Here is a 24999-nt window from a genome sequence, read left to right on the forward strand (position 1 = left end):
ATTTGTCCTCGGTCTGCAAAAACATATTATAGGCTGTGGCTAAGCAACTCGTGGTCATGTTGACAGCCAAAAACCAATTGGGCAACATAATAGCTCAGCTATGTTTGATATGTTGCTCAGTGGAGTCAATGCCATGGTATATCATTAAATGCATTCTTGTTTTTAATCTCTCTCGCACATCCATCTCCTTTATCTCAAGTGACTGCCTAATCCTCAGTCCATACCTATTTGTTTGCCCTATAGATTTGCATCATAGATATAGAAACAAATAGATGGTGAAAGAGAAGAGAGCTGCCTGACTGTGTGTCCTTAAAACTTCTCTACAATGTCAATTTAACACTTATATTGGCTAACTTGGTTAACTTCACATTTTCATAGAAATTACATTAGTGAGATAGCACAGTAGTTTGTTTGTGCACGTGTCAATCAATGTGCAATTGCAGCTGCCAGATGACACTGATATTCATACTATGATATTCATTCATGTCAGTCTCATAGTTAGTTTTACTCTGTCAAAATCAATGTCTACTCCTGTAATTCAAAGCAATCTAGAATGTCGACTAGATTGCAGATAATCAACTGTACAGAAACGATATCTGAACATGGTGTTATTGTGAGGAAGGTGTGCATCATTCTGGTCAGAAAGTATTTACACCCCAGACTTTTTCCACATTTTGTGGTGTTACAGCCTGAATTTAAAATGGATTAAATAGATATTATTTTGTCACTGGCCTACACACAATACCTCATAATGTCAAAGTGGAATTATGTTTTCTGAATTTTTACAAATGAATTAGAAATGAAAATCTGAAATGACTTAAGTCAATAAGTATTCAATCCCTTTGTTGAAATAAGTTCAGGAGTAAAATGTGCTTAACAACTCACATAATAAGTTGCATGATTTTTGAATAACTACCTCATCTCTGTACCTCACACATACAATTATCTGTAAAGTCCCTCAGTCGAGCAGTGCATTTCAAACACAGATTCAACCACAAAGACTAGGGAGGTTTTCCAATGCCTCGCAAAGAAGGGCACCTATTGCTAGATGGGTAAAAATACAAAAAGCAGACATTGAATATCCCTTTGAGCATAGTGAAGTTATTAATTACACTTTGGATGGTGTATCAATACACCCAGTCACAACAAAGATACAGGTGTCCTTCCTAACTCAGTTGCCGGAGAGGAAGGAAACTGCTCAGGGATTTCACCATGAGGCCAATGGTGACTTTAAAACAGTTACAGAGTTGAATGGCTGTGATAGGAGAAAACGGAGGATGGATCAACAACATTGTAGTATTCCACAATACTAACCTAATTGACAGAGTGAAAAGAAGGAAGCATGTACAGGCCCCCTGTAGCTCAGTTGGTAGAGCATGGCGCTTGCAACGCCAGGGTTGTGGGTTCGTTTCCCACGGGGGGCCAGTATGAAAATGTATGCACTCACTAACTGTAAGTCGCTCTGGATAAGAGCATCTGCTAAATGACGTAAATGTACAGAATAATATTCCAAAACATGCATCCTATTTGAAACAAGGCACTATAGTAATACTGCAAAAAATGTGGCAAAGCAATCAACTTTATGTGCAAAGTGTTATGTTTGGGGCAAATCCAATACAACACATTACTGTGTACCACTCTCCATATTTTCAAGCATAGTGGTGGCTGCATCATGTTATGGGTATACTTGTAATCGTTAAGGACTGGGGAGTTTTTCAGGATAAAAAAGAAAAGGAATGGAGCTAAGCACAGGCAACATCCTAGAGGAAAACCTGGTTCAATCTGCTTTCCACCAGACACTGGGAGATAAATTCACCTTTCAGCAGGACAATAGCCTAAAACACAAGGCCAAATCTACACTGGAGTTGCTTACCAATAAGACAGTGAATCTTGCTGAGTTACAGTTTTGACTTAAATCTACTTTAAAAAGTATATGGCAAGACCTGAAAATGGTTGTCTAGCAATGATCAACAACCAATTTGACAGAACTTGAAGAATTTAGAAAATAATAATGGGCAAATGTTGAACAATCCAGTTGTGGAAAGCTCTTCGAAATGTTCGCCGAAAGACTCACAGCTGAAATCGCTGCCAAAGGGTTATGATTTTTTTTTTTACTGTATTTTTTGCCGTATTCAATATTTTATCAAATTATTTGTTTATATATTTTTGTTGATACCTAAAGGGGTCCTAAAATTCAAAATCAAATAGCTAAATGATCCATGGTATGACCATCTTAAAACAATTCCATATGTTAACTTAGTAGACAACCCATAAACTATTTACATACATTATTGACTTTCACATTAGGTGACTCGGAGAGCAAGGCATGAAGTGGCAGTCTCCACCGTTCTCTCCTCCGTAGTAGCAAGACGGAGATGGGTGCAATTGTAGCCCACAATTCGTGGCGTTCTTGCATGTGGGCAATGCTGCATAATTTTTAGGCTAGGACTCTGGTACACAGGTGGGAGAGCACCAGTACAGTAGTAATGCACCATAACGTTGGATGCCAACCGCCGATAAACCCCACGGAAGAATGGGGGGGGGGGGGGGGTTAGTTAGCTAGCTAGGACACAGGTAGACAGTGTCCTTCGCCCCCGCCTGTCAGGCACTGTTTTCCCGCAGTTCTGTTAACAACGGCAAGGGCAGGTGTTCGGCAGGCATTAGCGAAGGACACTGGGTGCTAGTGAGCTAGTTAGCTAGCTAGGACTCCAGTACAAAGCATGCGGGATAGGTAGCTAGCTAGCTAACAATAGCTAGGACACCGGTAGACAGTGTCCTTCGCCCCCGACCCGTAGACAGTGTTGGGCACTGTTTTCCCGCAGTTCTGTTAACGCCGGTGAGGGCAGCTGTTCGCCAGGTGTTAGTGAAGGACACTGGGTGCTAGCTAGGAGGACTCCGGTACACAGCAGCCAGGAGGTGGGTCGACCCTGGTAGCTAGCTAGGACACCAGTAGACAGTGTCCTTCGTCCCTGAAAAACTCAGGCTGGGTATTCTAACTGGAAGCATACTATTGATAGTACCAAAGGATTTGCTAGGCATTCATCAAGCAAATAGCATTTGAACTGCACTGCACTTGTTAATGATCGGCAGCTGGCAAGCAATGTGTGTCGGCGATTGTGGACATGATTGAGTTTTTTAAACCAGCAACCACTAAGGGGGACAGTGGACGCAATAGAGTCGAGGGGAGGGGGGCAGTGGACTTTTTCTGTCTGTGATGGAATGCAATCGGAAAGTATTCAGACCCCTTTACTTTTTCCACATTTTGTTATGTTACAGCCTTATTCTAAAATGGATTAAAATTGATTAAACCCCATAATGACAAAGCATAAACTGGTTTTTAGTCATTTTGGCAAATTTATAAAAAGACCCTGAAATATCACATTTACATAAGTATTCAGACCCTTTACTCAGTACTTTGTTGAAGCACCTTTGGCAGCGATTACAGCCTAGAGTCTTCTTGGATATGTCGCTATAAGCTTGGCTCACCTGTATTTAGGGAGCTTCTCCCATTCTTCTCTGCAGGTCCTCTCAAGCTCTGTCAGGTTAGATGGGGAGCGTCGCCGCACAGCTATTTTCAGGTTTCTCCAGAGATGTTCGATCGGGTTCAAGTCCGGCCTCTGGCTGGGCCACTCAAGGACATTCAAAGACTTGTCCCGAAGCCACTCCTGTGTTGTCTTGGCTGTGTGCTTAGGGTGGTTGTCCTGTTGCAATCAATTGAATATACAACAAGTGAACATAAGCATTTTGCTACACCCGCAATAACATCTGCTAAACACGTGTATGTGACAAATACAATTTGATTTGATTTGATCAAGTTGTAGCAACATCTCAAGGATGATCAATGGAAACAGGTCGGCAGGTAGCTTAGTGGTTAAGAGCTTTGTGCCAGTAACCGAAAGGTCGCTGGTTCTAATCCCCTGGCCGACTAGGTGAAAAATCTGTCGATGTACCCTTGAGCAAGGTACTTAACCCTAATTGCTCATGTAAGTCACTCTGGATAAGAGCGTCTGCTAAATGAGTAAAATGTAGCTTAGTGGTTAAGAGCGTTGTGCCAGTAACCGAAAGGTCGCTGGTTCTAATCCCCTGGCCGACTAGGTGAAAAATCAGTCGATGTACCCTTGAGCAAGGTACTTAAGACTAATTGCTCATGTAAGTCGCTCTGGATAAGAGCGTCTGCTAAATGAGTTAAATGTAAAAATGAAACAGGATGCACCTGAGCCCAATTTCGAGTCTCATAGCAAAGGGTCTGAATACTTATGTAAATAAGGTATATATATTTATAATTTGCAAACATTTCTAAAAACCTGTTTGAGCTTTGTCATTACGGGGTATTGTGTGTAGATTGTGTGTATATTTTGTCTCAGCATTTGAACGTTATGTTTATTGTGGTATAGTGTGATATAAGCAGAATTCAATATATTTCCTTTGCAAGAACCCCCCAAAATTGTGCCCCCTCTCCGATTTCAACTGCCCCCTTAGTCACTTTATCCTGGTGCCAGGTCTGGTTATTTGGCAATAGCAGCCAAGTATGTTCGCGATCTTATTTGTGCTTATTATACACAAGTGTCAACTGTCAAGGCCAACAGTTTCCACATACTTCAGCATGTGAAAAACCTTCCATAGCAAAATATAGCTAGCTTCCTTTGCATGTAGCTTGCCTCTTATCTGACTGGTAGTTAGCTACTAGCACTGTTGCTGCGCAACCCAAGTGCTTTGGTCTGGTTTTAGAACTCTGAGATTCGGCTGAAAATATGTTAGCATTGTCAGAAATGCTACAAAAAGGTAGCACATAGTTGGTTCTTAATGGATGGAAATATGCACGTGAGAGCGATAAATTATACATTTTATAAAAACTGTTGCACCTGCAAACGTATTCAGTCCAAATGGATCTAAGTCCAATTTTCACCTTATGGACGCTGTAGCCTCGTTTTAATTGTCTGCCGACCCTAATGCTAACGACCTTGTAAAAAATCAGGTACAAGGGTTTTCAGTAACGGCTAGACGGATCATGACGAGAGGCTCCATTAAACTTTATTTTTCAGAATTTTCATAGACATTGGTGTCATATTGGCTTAGATATGATGGTAGGGAAAATTGAATTTAACATTGAGCTTCAACAAATCCATACGGTGCATTCGGAAAGTATTCAGACCCATTCCCCTTTTCCACATTTTGTTATGTTACAGCCTTATTCTAAAATGGATAAAATTCTTGTTTTTCCTCATCAATCTACACACAATATCCCATAATGACAAAGCTCAAACAGGTTTTTAGAAATATAAATTCATGAAAAATATAGAATAAAGTATTCAGACCCTTTGCTATGAGACTCGAAATTGAGCTGAGGTGCATTCTGTTTCCATTGATCATCCTTGAGATGTTTCTACAACTTGATTGGAGTCCACCTGTTGTACATTCAATTGATTGGACATGATTTGGAAAGGCACACACCTGTCTATATAAGGTCCCACAGTTGACAGTGCATGTCAGAGCAAAAACCAAGCCATGAGGTCGAAGGAATTGTCCGGAGAGCTCCGAGACAGGATTGTGTCGAGGAACAGATCTGTGGAAGGGTACCAAACAATTTATGCAGCATTGAAGGTCAAAAAGAATACAGTGGCCTCCATCATTCTTAAATGGAAGAAGTTTGGAACCACTAAGACTCTTCCTAGAGCTGGCTGCCCGGCCAAACTGAGAAGGAGAAGGGCCTCTGACAGAGCACCAGTGTTCCTCTGTGGAGATGGGAGAACCTTCCAGAAGGACAACCATCTCTGCAGCACTACACCAATCGGGCCTTTATGGTAGAGTGACGAGACGGAAGTCACTCCTCAGTAAAAGGCACATGACAGCCCACTTGGAGTTTGCCAAGGCACCTAAAGGACTCTCAGACCATGAGAAACAAGATTCTCTGGTCTGATGAAACCAAGATTGAACTCTTTGGCCTGAAGGCCAAGCGTCACGTCTGGAGAAAACCTGGCACCATCCCTACTGTGAAGCATGGTGGTGGCAGCATCATGCTGTGGGGATGTTTTTCAGTGGCAGGGACTGGGAGACTAGTCAGGATCGATGGAAATATGAACGGAGCAAAGTACAGAGAGTTCCTTGATGGAAACCTGCTCCAGAGAGCTCAGGACCTCAGACTTGGGCGAAGGTTCACCTTCTAACAACGACCCTAAGCACACAGCCAAGACAACGCAGGAGTGGCTTCGGGACAAGTCTCTGAATGTCCTTGAGTGGCCCAGCCAGAGGCCGGACTTGAACCCGATCTAACATCTCTGGAGAGACCTGAAAATAGCTGTGCAGCAACGCTCCCTATCCAACCTGACAGAGCTTGAGAGGATCTGCAGAGAAGAATGGGAGAAACTCCCCAAATACAGGTGTGCCAAGCTTGTAGCGTCATACCCAAGAAGACTCGAGGCTGTAATCGCTGCCAAAGGTGCTTCAACAAAGTATTGAGTAAAGGGTCTGAATGCTTATGTAAATGTCATATTTCCATTTTTTATTTGTAATACATTTGCAAAAAAATCTAAAAACCTGTTTTTGCTTTGTCATTATGGTGTATTGTGTATAGATTGATGAGGAAAAAAAACAATTTCATCAATTTTAGAATAAGGCTGTGACATAATAAAATGTGGAAAAAGTCAAGGGGTCTGAATACTTTCCGAATGCACTGTATATTATTATGGGGGCTATCACCTCCACAATAATTACCTGAGTCAAGCCACCACATGAGGATGAGATGTAGTCGTAAGTATGTTAGCCAAGTGACTCACCATGTGGGAGACATGCCTACACTGCTTATTATCTTTAAGAAAATATAACTTTTTTATATATTTAGTTTTGACCACTTAAAAGAAATGTGGGCATGTTGTAACAATATTCACAATATTGCTTAGCCTACTTGTATCCAATAATCTCAGAACTCCACAAGTGTATTAGGCTTTGGACTGAGGTAGATACCTTGACAGAAGTTCAGAACTAGGTATGTGGAACTAGGCTATACTCTTAACTACAGATGTAGGATCTTAATTTGAGCCAGTTTGCTACAGCAGGAAAAATAATCCTGCAGTAACAGGAAATGTTGATTAGTATGTGGATTATAATTAATGGACATTTTTGTAGGGATTGATAAATTTTTCTGAAGGGAAAATTAAGTCTGAAATGTTATAGTGGAAATTACATTTTAGTAATTTAGCAGACACACTTATCCAGAGCGACTTACAGTTAGTGAGTGCATACATTATATTTTTTTCATACTGGCCCCCCATGGGGGGCCATGCTCTACCAACTGAGCTACATCCCTGCCGGCCATTCCCTCCCCTACCCTGGACCAATTGTGCGCCACCCCATGGGTCTCCCGGTCACGGCCGGCCTGGATTCGAACCAGGATCTCTAGTGGCACAGCTAGCACTGTGATGCAGTGCCTTAGGCCACTGCGCCACTCGGGAGGTAATTACAAACTTCAGAAGCCTTTCTAACCAGTATGAAACATGTATGCACTCACTAACTGTAAGTCGCTCTGGATAAGAGCATCTGCTAAATGACTAAAATGTAAATGTAACCTCAAATACACTACAAGTTTCCATTGCAGGGGAAAGTTCTCCTTCAACAGGGTGATCAGATTAAAATCGTATGTGGTTCTTACCCATTGGTCTCTGTCAACCTTGTTTGATTTGCTTGGTTAAAGCTATTTGATTGCTCATTTGCGTTCATTTACATGCATGAACTGCCTACCTCATCTATCTACACTCAGTTCAAATGAAGACTATTTGTAGGCTAAACTGAGAATTCATCCAAAAACCTTGCTCGTGCACAGGCAACTCCCAACCCCACTTTGCTCTGTAATTTAATATGACTCCAATCAAATGAAAGAGTCTACATTATAGAACACCTTTGCCTGGTCATTAATAAAAGTCCATAATTTACATAAGCAGCTAAATAGGCAGTTGAATAAATGCATTGTATTGCTCCATATGTCACAACTTCCTCCGAAGCTGCCGCCTCTCCTTGTTCAGCCAGGCATCGGCGTTCGTCGTCACCGGCCTTCTAGCCACTGCCGCTCCATATCTCATCATTCCATTTGTTTTGTCTTGTCTATTACACACACCTGGTTCATATCGCCTCATTAGTACATGTATAAGTGTTCCCTCTGCCCCCCTTGTCCTTGTGGGTGATTGTTTAATGTAAGGAGAGAGTTGCTCGGTTGAGCTACGTGTATTTTGTATTGCCGGGGTATATTTTCCTTGTGTGCCTATTTTGTTCCAGTGTGCCTGTTTTGTGCACTGGACTGTTTGACGCTATCCAGCGTAACTCTGTACTACGGAATAAACGTACCCTCCTGCGCCTGACTCCTTCAAATCACCTATCACACCATAACTCATACCTGAGATATAAACAGATTCCTACTAAGGTTTAAATCATGAGGATAATCTAATATGTGGTGAGTATATTCAATGTTATCGCTCCATACATGATTAAATTGCTACTGTATATTATTTACAGACAGTGTACTCTAACCCTACAGTTCATGTCTAATTAATTGGTTTCCATGATTCAGAGGCAGGGAGAGATAGGGGGGCCAGCTACTGTAGGGCAGTAGTGGGGCGCGTGTGTGTTCTTGAGAAATCGAACACTGGTCTGGAGTGAGGTCTAGAGATCAGAGTTGTTGTTGTTGTTGTTGTTGTAATGAATCATCTTGGCTCAAGGGCTTGGGCATACATCCGGTGCCATCTGCTGTGCTGTCAAATCAGGCTGGACATCCCTGTGTTTGTGTCTGTTGTGTCTGTCTTTGTATGTGTCTGTGTGTGTGTACAGTAAATTTGAGTACTGAGTATACAGTATGTTTTGCATATATATCAATATGTCTGCTTGTGTTCGTAAATTCATGTTTGTATATAAGGTGCACATAAGCACATTCTCCTGTGTATGAGACTGTTCCTTTTTTTTGCTACATCACTCGTGGGGAGCACTAAAGATAGATCGTCCCCCTACATTGTACTCCCCTCTCCACCACACACCCCCTTACCCGACGCCCCCGGACCCACCCCCCTTCATCGAATGCTGAGTGTGCATAGCAAACCTCAGATGTGCCAAACGTCCTACTCCGACTTTATACCGAGCAGGCTGGTTGGTATGCAGGGATCCCTCTACAGTGGGCGATCTGTGCTACAGAGAAAGACATTAAAGGGAAATGTCACCACTGCTCTATTTCACTATATATGTCCATTAATATGTTAATAACATATCATATGTGTCATAAAAATCGTTTCTGCATCTCACCTTTAGAAACGGGCCATTTACATTTCCACGGGCCAACTACATTTACCACACTATCCAGAATTCATAGCAATTTCAGGACGCCCCGTTGAAAGTGGATCAAGTTGATGTGTAGTCCCGTGTACTTCAGTTGGTAGAGCATGGTGCTTGCAACGCCAGGGTTGTGGGTTCGATTCCCACGGGGGACCAGTATAAAAAATGTATGCACTCACTAATTGTAAGTCGCTCTGGATAAGAGCGTCTGCTAAATGACTAAAATGTCGAGAAATGTCTATGTTTGTAGCCAGCACTTTCAGCCAGAGGACTTTGAAACTGAGGTCATCGAACGTTGAAAAGTGATGCTATTCCATAAATTTCCCGCTTCACTTCAAATAGGAAGGCATCCAATCAGTCAGCACAGCAGAAAATAAACCAAGTTGAGGTAACATAGCTAACCTTACCTAGCTAGAGAACTACATTTGTTTATCTAAACCAAAATCTAGTTAGCTGGCTTTCATAATACGCTGTGTAAACATTTGAAAGCAAATCAATGTAATTAGCCAGCTGCTATCTGGTGATGTGTTTTGCAACTTTGCAAGCTAACGTTAGCATCATTATGTTTTGTTATCTACAGCCTACCGGACCGTATCTAACAGCTAGCTAACTAGCTAACTAACTACCGCAGAGGCTAACGTGACTTTATGTTATATTTAGAGTCTGATCCCATCAACATCTGCAGTGGCATCAACATCAAACTCAGTACCAGGAACTAGCGTAAGTCACCTTTGCTAAATATTTCCACAACTCCATGATGAGCAAATAAATATACTGGCGCTATGCATAAATATGGTCCGTGTCTTGTTGTCATAGTTGGTGTGTTTACAAGTATGCTATAAATTCTACTGTAGTTTTCGCTGTATTATGGAGGCTTAGTTGAAGTCTAAATTGGAGAAAAGGAGCTATTAGGTGTGGGTGACTGACTGGTGTCTGTTAGGGGTGGGTATTGTGTGTGAAGGTTAGTATGCATGATCTATTGACATGAGTGGGGTGGGTGGATATAGTACCTTGTTGGATGTGTATTAATGGGGACAAAGTAGTAAAATTAGGCTAATCACGGACTACTGTGTGTCCTACAGCCTAATCCTGCTACTGATAGCGATGACCTTGACACCAGCTTTAGTAGTACAGAGCCTGTCCTATTTGGATGAAAGCTTTCAGCCGGGAACAAGCTCAAGCTCAACATCATCTGACTCTGAAACAAGCCAGGACAGCCAAAGGTATTTATGAAAGAACAATACCCTCTTGAGAAAACAAAATCACAAATAAACTAAACTATCTACAAGCCAAGTGCTCCTCAAACCTACTTTTCACATCCTTGCAGTCAGTTCTTTGGCATGGGGGATAGGGGCTGTTAGTATATTTATCTAGCCTATTCACTCTATTGTTGGCACTGCTTGTCTACTCAACAGCACAACTGTAGGCACTCATACACAACAATACACGACTAGACTGTCTACAAGTCAAACTTTTCTCATCTTGTTAACAGTCCATCTCAATGCTCCATTATTGACTCTGAGTGTAACAAAACACATACCAGTCTACGGGACCCTTTTTTGTTTACAGATGATCAGTCTTCATGTTTTACACTTCCTCATGATCAGTCTTCATGTCTTTCCAGGAGACTTGCAGTACAAACAAATCTTCTGCAAGAGGTCGAAACAACATCACCACAGCGCCAAAGCCTCCTAAACCAGCTGCCATGATCCAACACAAGGAGAGGTGCACCAGCTGAAAAGTATTCTGGAACCTGCCTGGAACATCCAACCAACACAACATCCATATTCAGTTAGACTGATGTTGTAGTATATTATAGAATACATAGTATGCTCACAACTGCATTGTGGTATGGATATGGTTAGTTCTAATGGTGTTTTATATAATATTTTGTGACTAAATGATTCCAGCTGCATCAGAAACCAATAAAGTGTTGACTTCAACCTCTGGATCAATTCATTGTGATATTAATGGCTTGGTATTTGGATAAACTAGCTCAATCATAGCGAAAACAAATGATGCAGGGAGTTGGTGTACCATTTAAAATGTAATTTGTTGGCAAGTAAACATGTTTCAATAAAACTGTAGATTAGTCTTTCAATATAGCAAATAAGTAGACATGGCTTATATTCAAGACAAAGTTTATTTGCTCTGGAGACCAAGGTGAGTTTACACAGCAGTATGCAGGAACAGTTATGGCAATGTATGACATATATACAGTAGAAGAAAAATATACTACTATGATAAATACTATAGTTCTAAAGAAAAGGAAATACTTGCATATGGTGTGTTTGGGTGGTGCTGTGAGGTGTTCGCAGTCACTTTGATACAAGTGGAGATTGTTGTTATGGGACCTTTCACATCTTCTATTGAGAGTCATCAACTTTTTTGTAACCAAGTAGTATTGTCTGTGAGAGAAAGACAAAAATGCTATTAGACATTCATGGACAATTGTTGTGTAGTGTCTGTATTCCTACTGTAGCAGCATGATGTATAATATGAGACATCTGACAGTCACATGTTAGCTAGCTAGCTACCACACACAGGTATAGTTACTCCAAGACAAATATGAGTCATAAAGCCAAAGTCATTCCTTTAGTCTTTGTCATCATCATCAAAAAATGTATCCAGTTTTGCTCCTAATGAGATGGACTGAGGTTAGCTAGGCTAGTTAGCTAGCTAGCTATAATGTTAGACTACAAAACATTTTAGGTATAGCAAACATAGCTAGCTTAACAAAATTGTACTGTGCTGAACAACACTGCCTCGTGTAAAAAGTGAGCTTATATTGCTAGCTAGCTACCCACAGCAGAACAACTTACTCGTTTGTCATTTACCCTCCTGAGTCCTGGTCCTCCTGGTCTAGGCTGCCACCTCTGTTTGCTGGTCTCGCAATATTTTTCTCGCTGTCTCAACTCCTCTTCAATGTATTCCTTCTCAAATAAATAGGGCTGTATGTTCCTATGTAAAAGAACATAAAAAATAAATTGGTGTCCAGCTATTCTTGGAAAGAGGAATCTTCAGAAGCAGCCATTGTAGCTAATTATTTAGCAATCTCAGACAGACAGTGCACGGTAGCTCCAGTGAACCTGTAAACTAGTACCGCTCCATTTCGAAAAGCCTGCCTTCGATGGTGGGAACAAGGAAGTAGGGCTCCCGTCAGGTTGTAGTTATTACAAAGCTAGGGAAAATGAGTCAAACTAGATATCCTGCAATGTCCTGACAGATAGGAACATCATTGAGACAAGTCCAATGGCTCTAATTAAACAAGGACAACCATATCTACTTGCTGCTAGCGTGATTGTGCTATCGGCTAAACACAAAGGCCACAATAATTGCTACAAAACATGACTCCATTCATTTTTAGATTTTTTGTCATTGGTTGAACTCTCCCGGTGCTAAAATAAAAAAAATACAGCTATAGTACATAATTATGTCCTCTCATCACTCAGAATTACCCTTACGAGAAAAGACTGCAGTCAGAGTGCAGTATAATTGTCAAGAGGTGATGTGTACGCGGCGAGTGAAGTCAGACGCAGGACACAGAGAATCAGGTTGACTACTTTACTGAGCGTTACGCACAAAACAAACGTCTCCAACACTGGAGGGAAAAACACCATATGCCTAATCCGAAGTAGTAGCTAGGCCGAACATCAACAAGACAATGAACAATAACACACAAAGCCCAAACGTAAAACAAGGGAACTTATATGCTACACAATCAACACTAATATGCAACAGGTGTACTAACTAGACAACACAAGACAAACACCGAAAACATCGATCGGCAGTAGCTAGTACTCCGGGGACGACGAACGCCGAAGCCTGCCCGAGCAAGGAGGAGGAGCAGCCTCGGCAGAATCCGTGACAGTACCCCCCCCTTGACGTGCGGCTCCAGCCGTGCGCCAACCCCGGCCTCGGGGACGGCCAGGAGGACGCGGAGCAGGGCGAGTGGGATGACTCCGGTGGAACTCCGTCAAGAGGGAGGGATCTAAGATGTCCCTCCTAGGCACCCAGCACCGTTCCTCCGGACCGTACCCCTCCCACTCCACGAGATACTGCAGACCCCCCATCCGACGTCTCGAATCCACGATGGACCGGACTGAGTACGCCGGAGCCCCCTCGATGTCCAGTGGGGCCAGAGGAGCCTCTCATATCTCATTCTCCTGGAGTGGACCAGCTACCACCGGCCTGAGGAGAGACACATGGAACGAGGGGTTAATGCGATAATCATTGGGCAGTTGTAACCTGTAACATACCTCGTTCAATCTCCTCAGGACTTTAAATGGCCCCACAAACCGCCGACCCAGCTTCCGGCAGGGCAGGCGAAGGGGCAGGTTTCGAGTCGAGAGCCAGACTCGATCTCCAGGTGCATACACTGGACCCTCACTGCGGTGGCGATCGGCGCTCGCCTTATGCCTACGGATAGCCCGCTGCAGATGGACATGCGCAGCGTTCCATGTTTCCTCCGAGCACCGAAACCGTTCATCCACCGCATGAGCCTCGATCTGGCTCTGATGCCAGGGTGCCAGAACCGGCTGGTACCCCAACACACACTGAAAATAATTCAGATTAGTAGAGGAGTGGCGAAGTGAGTTCTGGGCAATCTCTGCCCAGGGGATATACCCCGACCACTCCTCCTGCCGGTCCTGGCAATAGGACCTCAGAAACCTACCCACATCCTGGTTTACTCTCTACACCTGCCCATTACTCTCAGGGTGGAAACCCGAGGTAAGGCTAACCGAGACCCCCAAGCGTTCCATAAACGCCCTCCAGACTCTAGAGGTGAACTGGGGACCCCGATCAGACACTATATCCTCAGGTACCCCGTAGTGCCGGAAGACGTGAGTAAACAGGGCCTCAGCAGTTTGTAGGGCAGTAGGGAGACCCGGCATTGGAATGAGACGGCAGGCCTTAGAAAACCGATCCACAACGTCCAAAATAGTGGTATTCCCCTGGGAGGGGGGAAGGTCCGTGACAAAGTCCACCGATAGGTGAGACCACGGCCGTTGTGGAACGGGTAGGGGTTGTAACTTCCCCCTGGGCAGGTGTCTAGGTGCCTTACACTGAGCGCACACCGAGCAGGAGGAGACATAAACCCTCACATCCTTTGCCAATGTTGGCCACCAGTACTTTTCACTAAGGCAGTGCACTGTCCGGCCAATACCAGGATGACCAGAGGAGGGTGACGTGTGAGCCCAATAAATCAGTCGATCACGGATCTCGAGCGGCACGTACTTCCGCCCCTCTGGACACTCTGGAGGAGTAGGGTCGGTACGTAACGCCCGCTCGATCTCCGCATCGACCTCCCACACCACCGGTGCCACCAGACAAGACTCCGGAAGTATGGGAGTGGGCTCAATGGACCTCTCCTCTGTGTCATATCGCCGGGACAGGGCGTCTGCCTTAACGTTCTGTGACCCTGGTATATAGGTGAGCTTAAAGACAAACCGAGCCAGAAACATGGCCCACCTAGCCTGACGAGGGTTCAGTCTCCTAGCTGCCCGGATGTACTCCAGGTTACGATGGTCAGTCAGAATGAGAAAATGGTGTTGAGCCCCCTCAAGCCAATGCCTCCACACCTTTAGGGCTTGGACCACAGCTAGCAGCTCCCTGTCCCCCACGTCGTAATTATGTTCCGCCGGGCTGAGCTTCTTAGAGTAAAAGGCACAGGGACGGAGTTTAGGAGGCGTGCCCGAGCGTTGAGACAGTACAGCCCCAATACCCGCCTCTGACGCGTCCACCTCCACTTGGAACGCCAAAGAGGGGTCCAGATGCGCCAGCACCGGAACCGAGGTGAACAGGTCCTTCAGATGTCTAAACTCCCTGTCCGCCTCGGGCCGACCACTGCAAACGCACCGGGCCCCCCTTTAGCAGGGAGGTGATGGGAGCTGCTACCTGTCCAAAACCCCGGATAAACCTCCGGTAGTAATTGGCAAAACCCAAAAACAGCTGCACCTCCTTAACCGTGGTGGGAGTCTGCCAATTACACACGGCTGAAACGCGGTCAATCTCCATCTCCACCCCTGACGCGGACAACCGATGTCCCAGGAAGGAGATGGACTCCTGGAAAAACAGGTATTTCTCAGCCTTCACATACAAGTCATGCTCCAACAGCCTACCCAACACCCGACACACCAGGGCCACATGCTCGGCTCGTGTAGCAGAGTATTTTAGAATGTCGTCAATATACACCACTACACCCTGCCCATGCAAATCCCTGAAAATCTCGTCCACAAATGATTGGAAGACTGAAGGAGCATTCATTAACCCGTATGGCATGACGAGATACTCATAGTGACCCGAGGTGGTACTAAATGCTGTTTTCCATTCATATCCCTCCCTAATGCGCACCAGGTTGTAAGCGCTCCTGAGATCCAATTTTGTGAAGAATCGCGCTCCGTGTAATGACTCCGTCATACTCGCAATCAGAGGGAGAGGATAACTGTATTTAATAGTAATCTGATTGAGACTACGGTAATCTATACATGGGCGCAACCCTCCATCCTTCTTCTACACAAAAAAGAAACTAGAGGACGCAGGAGAAGTGGAGGGCCGTATGTATCCCTGTCCCAGAGATTCGGCGATGTATGTTTCCATAGCCGCCGTCTCCTCTTGAGACAGAGGATACACATGACTACGTGGAAGTGCAGCGCCTGCCTGGAGGTCTATCGCACAATCCCCCTGTCTATGCGGTGGTAATTGAGTCGCCCTCTTCTTACTGAAGACGAGTGCCAAATCATTATACTCAGGAGGAATGTGCAGTGCGGGCACTTGGTTCGGACTCTCCACCGTTGTCGCCCCTACGGAAACACCTACACACCGCCCGACACACTGATCAGACCACTCCCTGAGAGCCCTCTGTTGCCACGAAATGTTGGGGTCATGAGATACTAACCAAGGAAGCCCCAGCACCACAGGAAACGCAGGAGAGTCGATCAGATACAACTGTATAATTTCCTCATGACCCCTCTGCGTCTTCATCTTAAGTGGCGCCGTGACCTCCCTAATCAATCCTGACCCCAAAGGACGGCTGTCTAGGGCATGGATAGGGAAAGGCACATCTACTGGTAGGAGGGGAATACCTAACTTGTAACAGAAATTGCGATCAATAAAATTCCCAGCTGCGCCTGAATCGACTAGCGCCTTATGCTGGGAATGAGATGAAACCTGGGGAAATTCAACTTGGATACACAAGTGGACAACAGAGAGCTCTGGGTGAGTTGGGCGCTTACTCACCTGGAATGACTCATCAGTGCGTGACCTGCTGCCTCGATTCCCAGGAGACCCTCCCCAGCACCGAACCGCAGTGTGTCCTCTACGGCCACAGCTGGTGCAGGGGATGGCCTCTCTCCGGGTCTCTCTCCTCCTCTCTCTAGCACCAGCACCCCCGAGCTCCATAGGGCTCGGCTCGGAGGTGCTGGGGGATGGAATGGACGGCCCCAACTCCGGACGTCCGCGGGTAGCCAGCAGGGTATCCAGACGGATCGACATGTCCACCAACTGATCGAAGCTCAAGTTGGTGTCCCTGCAGGCCAACTCTCGGCGAACGTCCTCCCGTAGGCTGCACCTATAGTGGTCGATGAGGGCCCTCTCATTCCATCCCGCATTGGCCGCCAGAGTCTGGAAATCCAGGGCGAAATCTTGCGCGCTCCTCTTCCCCTGTCGGAGGTGGAACAGACGCTCCCCCACCGCTTTCCCCTCTGGGGGATGATCAAAAACCGCCCTGAAGCGGCGGGAGAACTCCGCATAACTGATGGTGGCGGCGTCTATTCCCCTCCATTCGGCATTGGCCCACTCCAATGCCTTGCCGGATAGACAGGAGATGAGGGCGGAAACGCTCTCGTATCCCGAGGGCGCCGGGTGAATGGTTGCCAGGTAGAGTTCTACTTGAAGCAGGAAACCCTGACAGCTGCGGTGCCATCATAAGCCCTCGGGAGCGAGAGCCGAATCCCACTGGACTCCAGAGATGGAACGATGGGTCTGGCCGATGGTGGTGGTATTGTAGGAGGAGGTGTGGGCAAACCTCCTCTTTCCCATCGGCTCAAAGTGTCCATCACATCCTGCATGGCGGTGCTGAGTCTTCGGATCATGGCGTCTTGGCTGCTGACGCGCTCCTCTAAAGACTCCGTTGGTACCGCTGGTCCTGCTGACTCCATGGTGGTGTGTTATTCTGTCAGGAGGTGATGTGTACGCGGCGAGTGAAGTCAGACGCAGGACACAGATAATCAGGTTGACTACTTTACTGAGCGTTACGTACAAAACAAACGTCTCCAACACTGGAGGGAAAAACATCATATGCGTAATCCGAAGTAGTAGCTAGGCCGAACATCAACAAGACAATGAACAATAACACACAAAGCCCAAACGTAAAACAAGGGAACTTATATGCTACACAATCAACACTAATATGCAACAGGTGTACTAACTAGACAACACAAGACAAACACCGAAAACATCGATCGGCAGTAGCTAGTACTCCGGGGACGACGAACGCCGAAGCCTGCCCGAGCAAGGAGGAGGAGCAGCCTCAGCAGAATCCGTGACAATAATTGCAGCACACTGTAGTAAACTGCATTTAGAGTGCAGTATAACTGCGGTGTGCTGAAAATACTGTGTCCAAAATAACACAGTTCTTTTACTCCAGTAATTTTGCTGTGTAACTGCAGTTACAGTGCAGCATAACTGCAGTTCAATTGCAGTTATTATTATTTTTGTTTGTATTTTACCCCCTTTTTCGATCTTGTCTCATCGCTTCAACGGGCTCGGGAGGCGAAGGTCGAGTCATGCATCCTCCGAAACATGACCTGCCAAACCTCGCAACTTAACATCCACCCACCCGCGTAACCCAGAAGCCAGCCTCACCAATGTGTTAGAGGAAACACTGTTCAACTGACAACCGAGGTCAGCTTGCAGGCGCCCGGCCCGCCACAAGGAGTCGCTAGAGCGCGATGAGCCAAGTAGGCTGACGTTTGGCAACTCGAACCTTCAGCTCCCTCCACAGATTTTCTATGGGATTAAGGTCTGGAGACTGGCTAGGCCACTCCAGGACCTTAATGTGCTTCTTCTTGAGCCACTCCTTTGTTGCCTTGGCCATGTGTTTTGGGTCATTGTCATGCTGGAATACCCATCCACGACCCATTTTCAATGCCCTGGCTGAGGGAAGGAGGTTCTCACCCAAGATTTGACGGTACATGGCCCCGTCCATCGTCCCTTTGATGCGGTGAAGTTGTCCTGTCCCCTTAGCAGAAAAACACCCCCAAAGCATAATGTTTCCACCTCCATGTTTGACGGTGGGGATGGTGTTCTTGGGGTCATCATAGGCAGCATTCCTCCTCCTCCAAACACGGCGAGTTGAGTTGATGCCAAAGAGCTCCATTTTGGTCTCATCTGACCACAACACTTTCACCCAGTTCTCCTCTGAATCAGTCATTGGCAAACTTCAGACGGGCATGTATATGTGCTTTCTTGAGCAGGGGGACCTTGCGGGCGCTGCAGGATTTCAGTCCTTCACGACGTAGTGTGTTACCAATTGTTTTCTTGGTGACTATGGTCCCAGCTGCCTTGAGATCATTGACAAGATCCTCCTGAGTAGTTCTGGGCTGATTCCTCACCGTTCTCATGATCATTGCAACTCCACGAGGTGAGATCTTGCATGGAGCCCCAGGCCAAGGGAGATTGACAGATATTTTGAGTTTCTTCCATTTGCGAATAATCGCACCAACTGTTGTCACCTTCTCACCAAGCTGTCTTGTAGCCCATTCCAGCATTGTGTAGGTCTACAATCTTGTTCCTGACATCCTTGGAGTGCTCTTTGGTCTTGGCCATGGTGGAGAATTTGGAATCTGATTGATTGATTGCTTCTGTGGACAGGTGTCTTTTATACAGGTAACAAACTGAGATTAGGAGCACTCCCTTTAAGAGTGTGCTCCTAATCTCAGATCGTTACCTGTATAAAAGACACCTGGGAGCCAGAAATCTTTCTGATTGAGAGGGGGTCAAATACTTATTTCCCTCATTAAAATGCAAATCAATTTATAACATTTTTGACATGCGTTTTTCTGGATTTTTTTGTTGTTATTCTGTCTCCCACTGTTCAAATAAACCTACCATTACAATTATAGACTGATCATTTCTTTGTCAGTGGGCAAACGTACAAAATCAGCAGGGGATCAAATACTTTTTTCCCTCACTGTGTGTGGGAGGGTTGTGTGTTTGGGTTGTGTGTTTGTTCCCGTCTGTGTGTGTGTGTATGTTTGCATCTGAGTGTGTGTGTCTTTGCATGTGTGTGTGTGTGTGTGTTACTGTGTGCACCTGCCTGCATTAATGTGTGTTATATTTTTACATTTACGTCATTTAGCAGACGTTCTTATCCAGAGCGACTTACAGGAGCAATTAGGGTTAAGTGCCTTGCTCAAGGGTACATTGACAGATTTTCATTTAGTCTGCTCTGGGATTAGAACCAGCGACCTTTTGGTTACTGGCACAACGCTCTTAACCACTAAGCTACCTGCCGCCCCGGGCGCCATGTCTGACCCACTATGCTCCCTCTGGGTTCATATTCTATGAACAACCTGTTTGTCACATAATTATGTGCTGATAGTGTTAAGTGCTGAAGCAGTTTAGCATCTAAACCGCAGAGATCAGCATGATATAAGTGGTGATAATAACAAGGTGCTTAAAGGGATGCCTTGGCTCAACCCTCCTCCCTCTCCCTATTCAAATGTGTATTGAGCGTCTTTCTTCTGTACTTTGCATACCACTTTGCATATTTCCCACTGTGCAATGTGGTGATGGTTGGATGTGTAAATGTGCATCTGTGGATTTGTGTACTGTAGATAAGCGTGTGTACGTGTGCGCCTGCGTATGCATTCCAGTCTGTATATGAGAGCATGAAAACATGCATTAATTATTCAGATGCAGCTTACTTGTGCGTTTAGATTTTATCAAAAGTGTGTGAATTTACTTTGAACATGTTTGTGTACACATGCTTGTATGAAATTATAGAGTACCACTGAGAAACTGACGGCCATGTTGTGTTCTGCTCCACTGAGGAGACAGGAATAGGTTGCCGGTGTCACGGATACGGCCGAGGCTGCCCCTCCTCCTCGTTCGGGCAGGCTTCGGCGGTCGTCGTCACCGGAGTACTAGCTGCCACCGATCTATGTTTCTGTGTCTTCACTAGTTCTGTCTTTAATATTCACACCTGTTACTCATTAGGCTTATTAGTTTCCCTATATTACCTCTGTTTTCCCTCCTGGGTGTGTGCGTGATTGTTCTTTGTTACGTCGTCTGTTGAGCTGTTGTTTTTGCTCTTCCCTGCGTGGAGGGTTTGCTGTGTTTACTTGGAGTCAAGTAAAGCCATTTATTCTCAGTTCTGTGTCCTGCGCCTGATTCCGTTTCCCCACTGCACCCAGACGCTGACAGCCGGAGAGCCAAGATGGCTCCCCAGACTCCACATTGGTGGGAGCCAACCCAGGTATCAATTACAGAACCTTATACAATGGACCACTAAAGCCCCCTAAAGGTTGTTTGGTTGACAGGTACAGCACAAGACTGAGTAGAGACCGTAATGATGACAATGTCTCAACTCCACCTGAATTCACCCTAGGCAAGATTTTGACAGCTTATTAATTTCCATGCCCTAAACACTGTACATGCTGTATGTCAAAGTAATTTGCTATTAGTTTAACAAATAGCACGCAATGCAGGTATTCTCACTGTCACCCTTTCCACCCTCTCTGTAGTATTGTTTACCCATTTGGCGGAATTTAGCCTCTCACATATTGACTGTTCGCCTATCCCCAACTGCCAAAATGACCTATTTAGATCAGAAACGGATAGGAGCTAACTGCCCTACCTCCTGAGTGGGCCTCTGTTAAACATAGCAGCTTAATTAAAACAGAAGGAAGCGACATGCTCCCAGGCTACTTGACATGGCAGCCTCAACCACACTTCTTGAGGCCTCCTGATAGCCGAGATAGACAGTGTCCTTGGAGAGTTACGGATCTAGAGTTGATCAGCCTATTTAAAGTGAATGATGAAATTGGAAGTGAAGCCTAATGTCTGAGTGCCACATTTACTTTGTTATGACAATGAGCAATTTGATACTATACTGTATGCTCTCTCATGCTGTGCATGTTCACCTGCACGCCACGCATATGCACGTAAAAAACCGAACCAACTGTAACACTCATTCTGCTTTATCACACAGCAAGAGAGGGTGTGTCACTGGCAGTGGTACCTTATGGGGCATGGCTGTTTATGTACTGCATATGTGAGGGAGGAGAGCAGGGTGGAGGTCTAATCAATAAGATCTGAAATGGGATGAGTGCAGTTTGACCCATCACTACTGTCTTTTAAGATAGAGCTCCTAAAGAGACTGGTGGCCCAGTCAATTTAATGGTAACAAATGGACCTACAGTACTAAGTACCGGTATGTACCATTTTTTTTTACAGAGAATTACCAGGGTATTTTCCAGATTTGGACCACATACAGAAATGCACGTCTCTCATATGTAACACTAGCTTCATGATATAAATGAGATAAAAACAGGTGACTTTCACGCCATATTGCCCCTACTGTGCATATACACTATCGTAAAACTCCAGTAGGTTTCTCCTCTGCGTGCCCCTGTACAGGACTAGCCACCAGCCAACTCTGATCCCAGTTTATTGATCCAACATAATTTATCAAGCCTGATATATCAGAGCACTGGCTGTACCATTGATTTAGCATGCTCTTCGTTATCAGTAGTGCACCAGTTTTCCCACCCCCGTGTGTGACACAAATCACTTTTAACTGACTGACCAGATGTGTAGAAAGAAACTAGAAACAATTAAAATATTTGTTGGGATTCATCAAAACCAAAAGGCCATTAGCCTTCAGCGTTAGGAGGAGGAGTGGGTTGGCGAGGTAAAAATATATATATATATATTTTTCCTTGAGTGGGAGTCTCCTGTCGTCTAGCCCAGTTTCACCGGGTGGCAGGGCTGTGTTGGGCTATAATTAGTACAGAAGGATGTGCTGCGTGTGTGTGTGTGTGTGTGAGGAGGGAGGTGTTTTGGTTGGGGCGGGGCAGGCAGCTGAAGCCGGAGGTCCAACAATAATATAGGACAGTGTGGGTGTGTTAATGAACATGGAGTCTATGGGGAGGTGTGTGCATTGTGTGCATGCATGTCTGTGTGTCTTGGGGTGAAGGATCCCCTCTGCTGCGCCTCTCATTCATAACTCTCACTGTCACCAGAGGTCAAGTTGGGAGTTGGAAAGAGTCCGTGAGAGACTATGGTCTGACAAGGACACAACTGTATATTCAGCTAGCAGTCTACAATTCATTATCATGCACATAACTTGACTTCTCATAGCAGATGGCAACCTCACCAACAACAATCTGTTGGCTCTGCTCAGAGAAGGAGAAAGTATTCCAGCCTGGTCCAAGATCTGTTTGGCCACTCTATGGTCATTGTGATTAACAGCACAAACAGATCTGGGATCAGGCTAGAAGTCCTCAGGTAGGAGTGGTATTCCTGGTCACCTACTACTTTGACTGCAAAGTAAAGGCTTAGTCTAGGTAGCATGACATAGGATGTTTATGCAAGAGTAGAGTTTATGTATTGGAAAACGTGTTTACAGTAACAAGTACTGTTTAAAAATACTAATAAATGAAATAGTTGAGCACCTATGTTACAGCAATGAACAATGATTCCTTTATGAATGGGTGCTATGTTAAGTCTTTCACTTTGTCTAACCGCTTAAAGTAGTAAAGCTTCTGTTTTGTACTGTAGGCAGTAAAACATCAAAACAGTGACTCATATGAATGACTTTTGAGGTTCAATATTAGTGAGAATGGGGACTGTTTCACATCTGACTTCATTCTAAAAGTCGGCTTACAATCTGCTTATAAACACCTATAATGTAAAAATGGGAACATTATAATATGCTATGTTCATCCTTTTACTAACATTACATACAGTAAACCATGAACAACAGGACTTATACAGAATACTTCACTATGGTGAATGATGTAATAATGTTTACAGGCAGACCTTCTCTGTAGCTCTCTATCAATCTCTCCAGCAACTTTTTTGAGACTGTGTGAGTGAAAGAATTTACGAGATTATGTCAGAATGATGTAAACTATTGTATCAGGCTAGAACTGTGGAACTGTCTTGAACGCACCCTCTTGGCCTGTTAGTTCCCAGGTGTGCCTCATTGTAATTAAGGGCGTGGCCCAAGGTATAAATGTCTTTCGTTTTCATTCATTCAGGGGATCCTCTTACTGGGTGCAGGCTGGCTTGCCTTGGGTGGATGGGAGTGGCGACCATGGCTTAGCCCAAATTCAGAGAACATCTCGTTTCAAGTTTTATTGTCACATGCACAAGTACAGTGAAATGCTTAACTTACAAGCTCTGCCCAACAGTGCAGTAATCAATATTAAAATAGTATAACTAATAATATATATTTCTTTAAACACGAGAAATAAGAAATAAGAGAGGAAGCTATATACAGGGTCAGTGTCAATACCAAATGTACAATATGCAGGGATACTGGAGTATTTGAGGTAGATATGTACATATAGGTGGGGATTAGGAGTGGAATGTTATATGAAGATGAATGCTGTAACTCTGTATTGAAATAACCATGTGTTTGTTGTCAACAGACATTGTTCTGAGAGCGCTAGGCGCTTGATGTTGCTGAAACAAAGAGGTGTCCAAGAACGAGCATTGAGTTGCTGAGTAAATTAAAACATATTTCATATCATTTCTTTCCCCCTTTCCCTTCCCCTGTCTCTCCATACCTCCCTCTTGAAACATTCAGTCAGACCAATAACAAAGTCTCTTTAGCAATACACTCTCTGGTGTTGAGGCAACAGCCCCAGGCCACTAGGTGTAACAGGAATACTATCTGTCAGCAGTTAGGGTCACCTGTCGGTAGTGAAATTGACCTCTGAGTCATGGGGGCCCTGAAGAAGGCGACTGTATAGGGACAGGATTGCTGTCGCTGAGTGACGCTTAATGAAGTCATTGAGGTACTGTTGCATTATTGATGAGTTTGTCATAGCAACTGGCTGCATTGTGCATTCAAGGGACATTGTGTGCCTGTCTATTCACGTGGCCTATTCATATAGTCAGGATTTTCACAGAGTGTACAAAACACTAGGAACTCTTTCCATGGCATAGACTGACCAGGTGAATCCAGGTGAAAGCTATGATCCCTTATTGATGTCACTTGTGAAATCCACTTCAATCAGTGTAGATGAAGGGGAGAAGACAGGTTAAAGAAGGATTTTTAAGCCTTGAGACAATTGAGACATGTATTGTGTATGTGTGCCATTCAGATGGTGGATGGGCAAGACAAAATATTTAAGTGCCTTTGAACAGGGTATGGTAGTAGGTGCCAGGCGCACCGGTTTGAGTGTGTCAAGAACTGCAACACTGCTGGGTTTTTCACGCTCAACATTTTCCCTTGTATATCAAGAATGGTCCAACACCCAAAGGACATCAAGCAAACTTGACAAAACTGTGGAAGCATTGGAGTCAACATGGGCCAGCATCCCTGTGGAACACTTTCGACACCTTATTGAGTCCATGCCCGGACGAATTGAGTCTGTTCTGAGGGCAAAAGGGGGTGCAACTCAATATTAGGAAGTTAATGTTTTGTACACTCAGTGTACATTATATCTGCAGGCT

At 44.8% G+C, this 24999-nt stretch overlaps 1 protein-coding gene and 1 long non-coding RNA gene across 2 annotated transcripts in view; both read left to right on the forward strand.

The window, feature by feature from the left end:
- LOC311100450 (formin-like protein 1) overlaps positions 1-24999 on the forward strand; it is a gene marked incomplete at both ends in the record, with an annotated part of 65331 nt that overhangs the window by 837 nt on the left and 39495 nt on the right. The gene's annotated exons all lie outside the window — the stretch shown is intronic.
- Positions 9926-11210, forward strand: LOC311100452. Its single transcript, XR_014609830.1, has 3 exons — positions 9926-10029; positions 10392-10532; positions 10934-11210. It is a non-coding gene; the product is annotated as an uncharacterized lncRNA (long non-coding RNA).

This window comes from Coregonus lavaretus (assembly GCF_964263955.1).
Source record: "Coregonus lavaretus genome assembly, chromosome: 25".
Lineage (NCBI taxonomy): Eukaryota > Metazoa > Chordata > Actinopteri > Salmoniformes > Salmonidae > Coregonus > Coregonus lavaretus.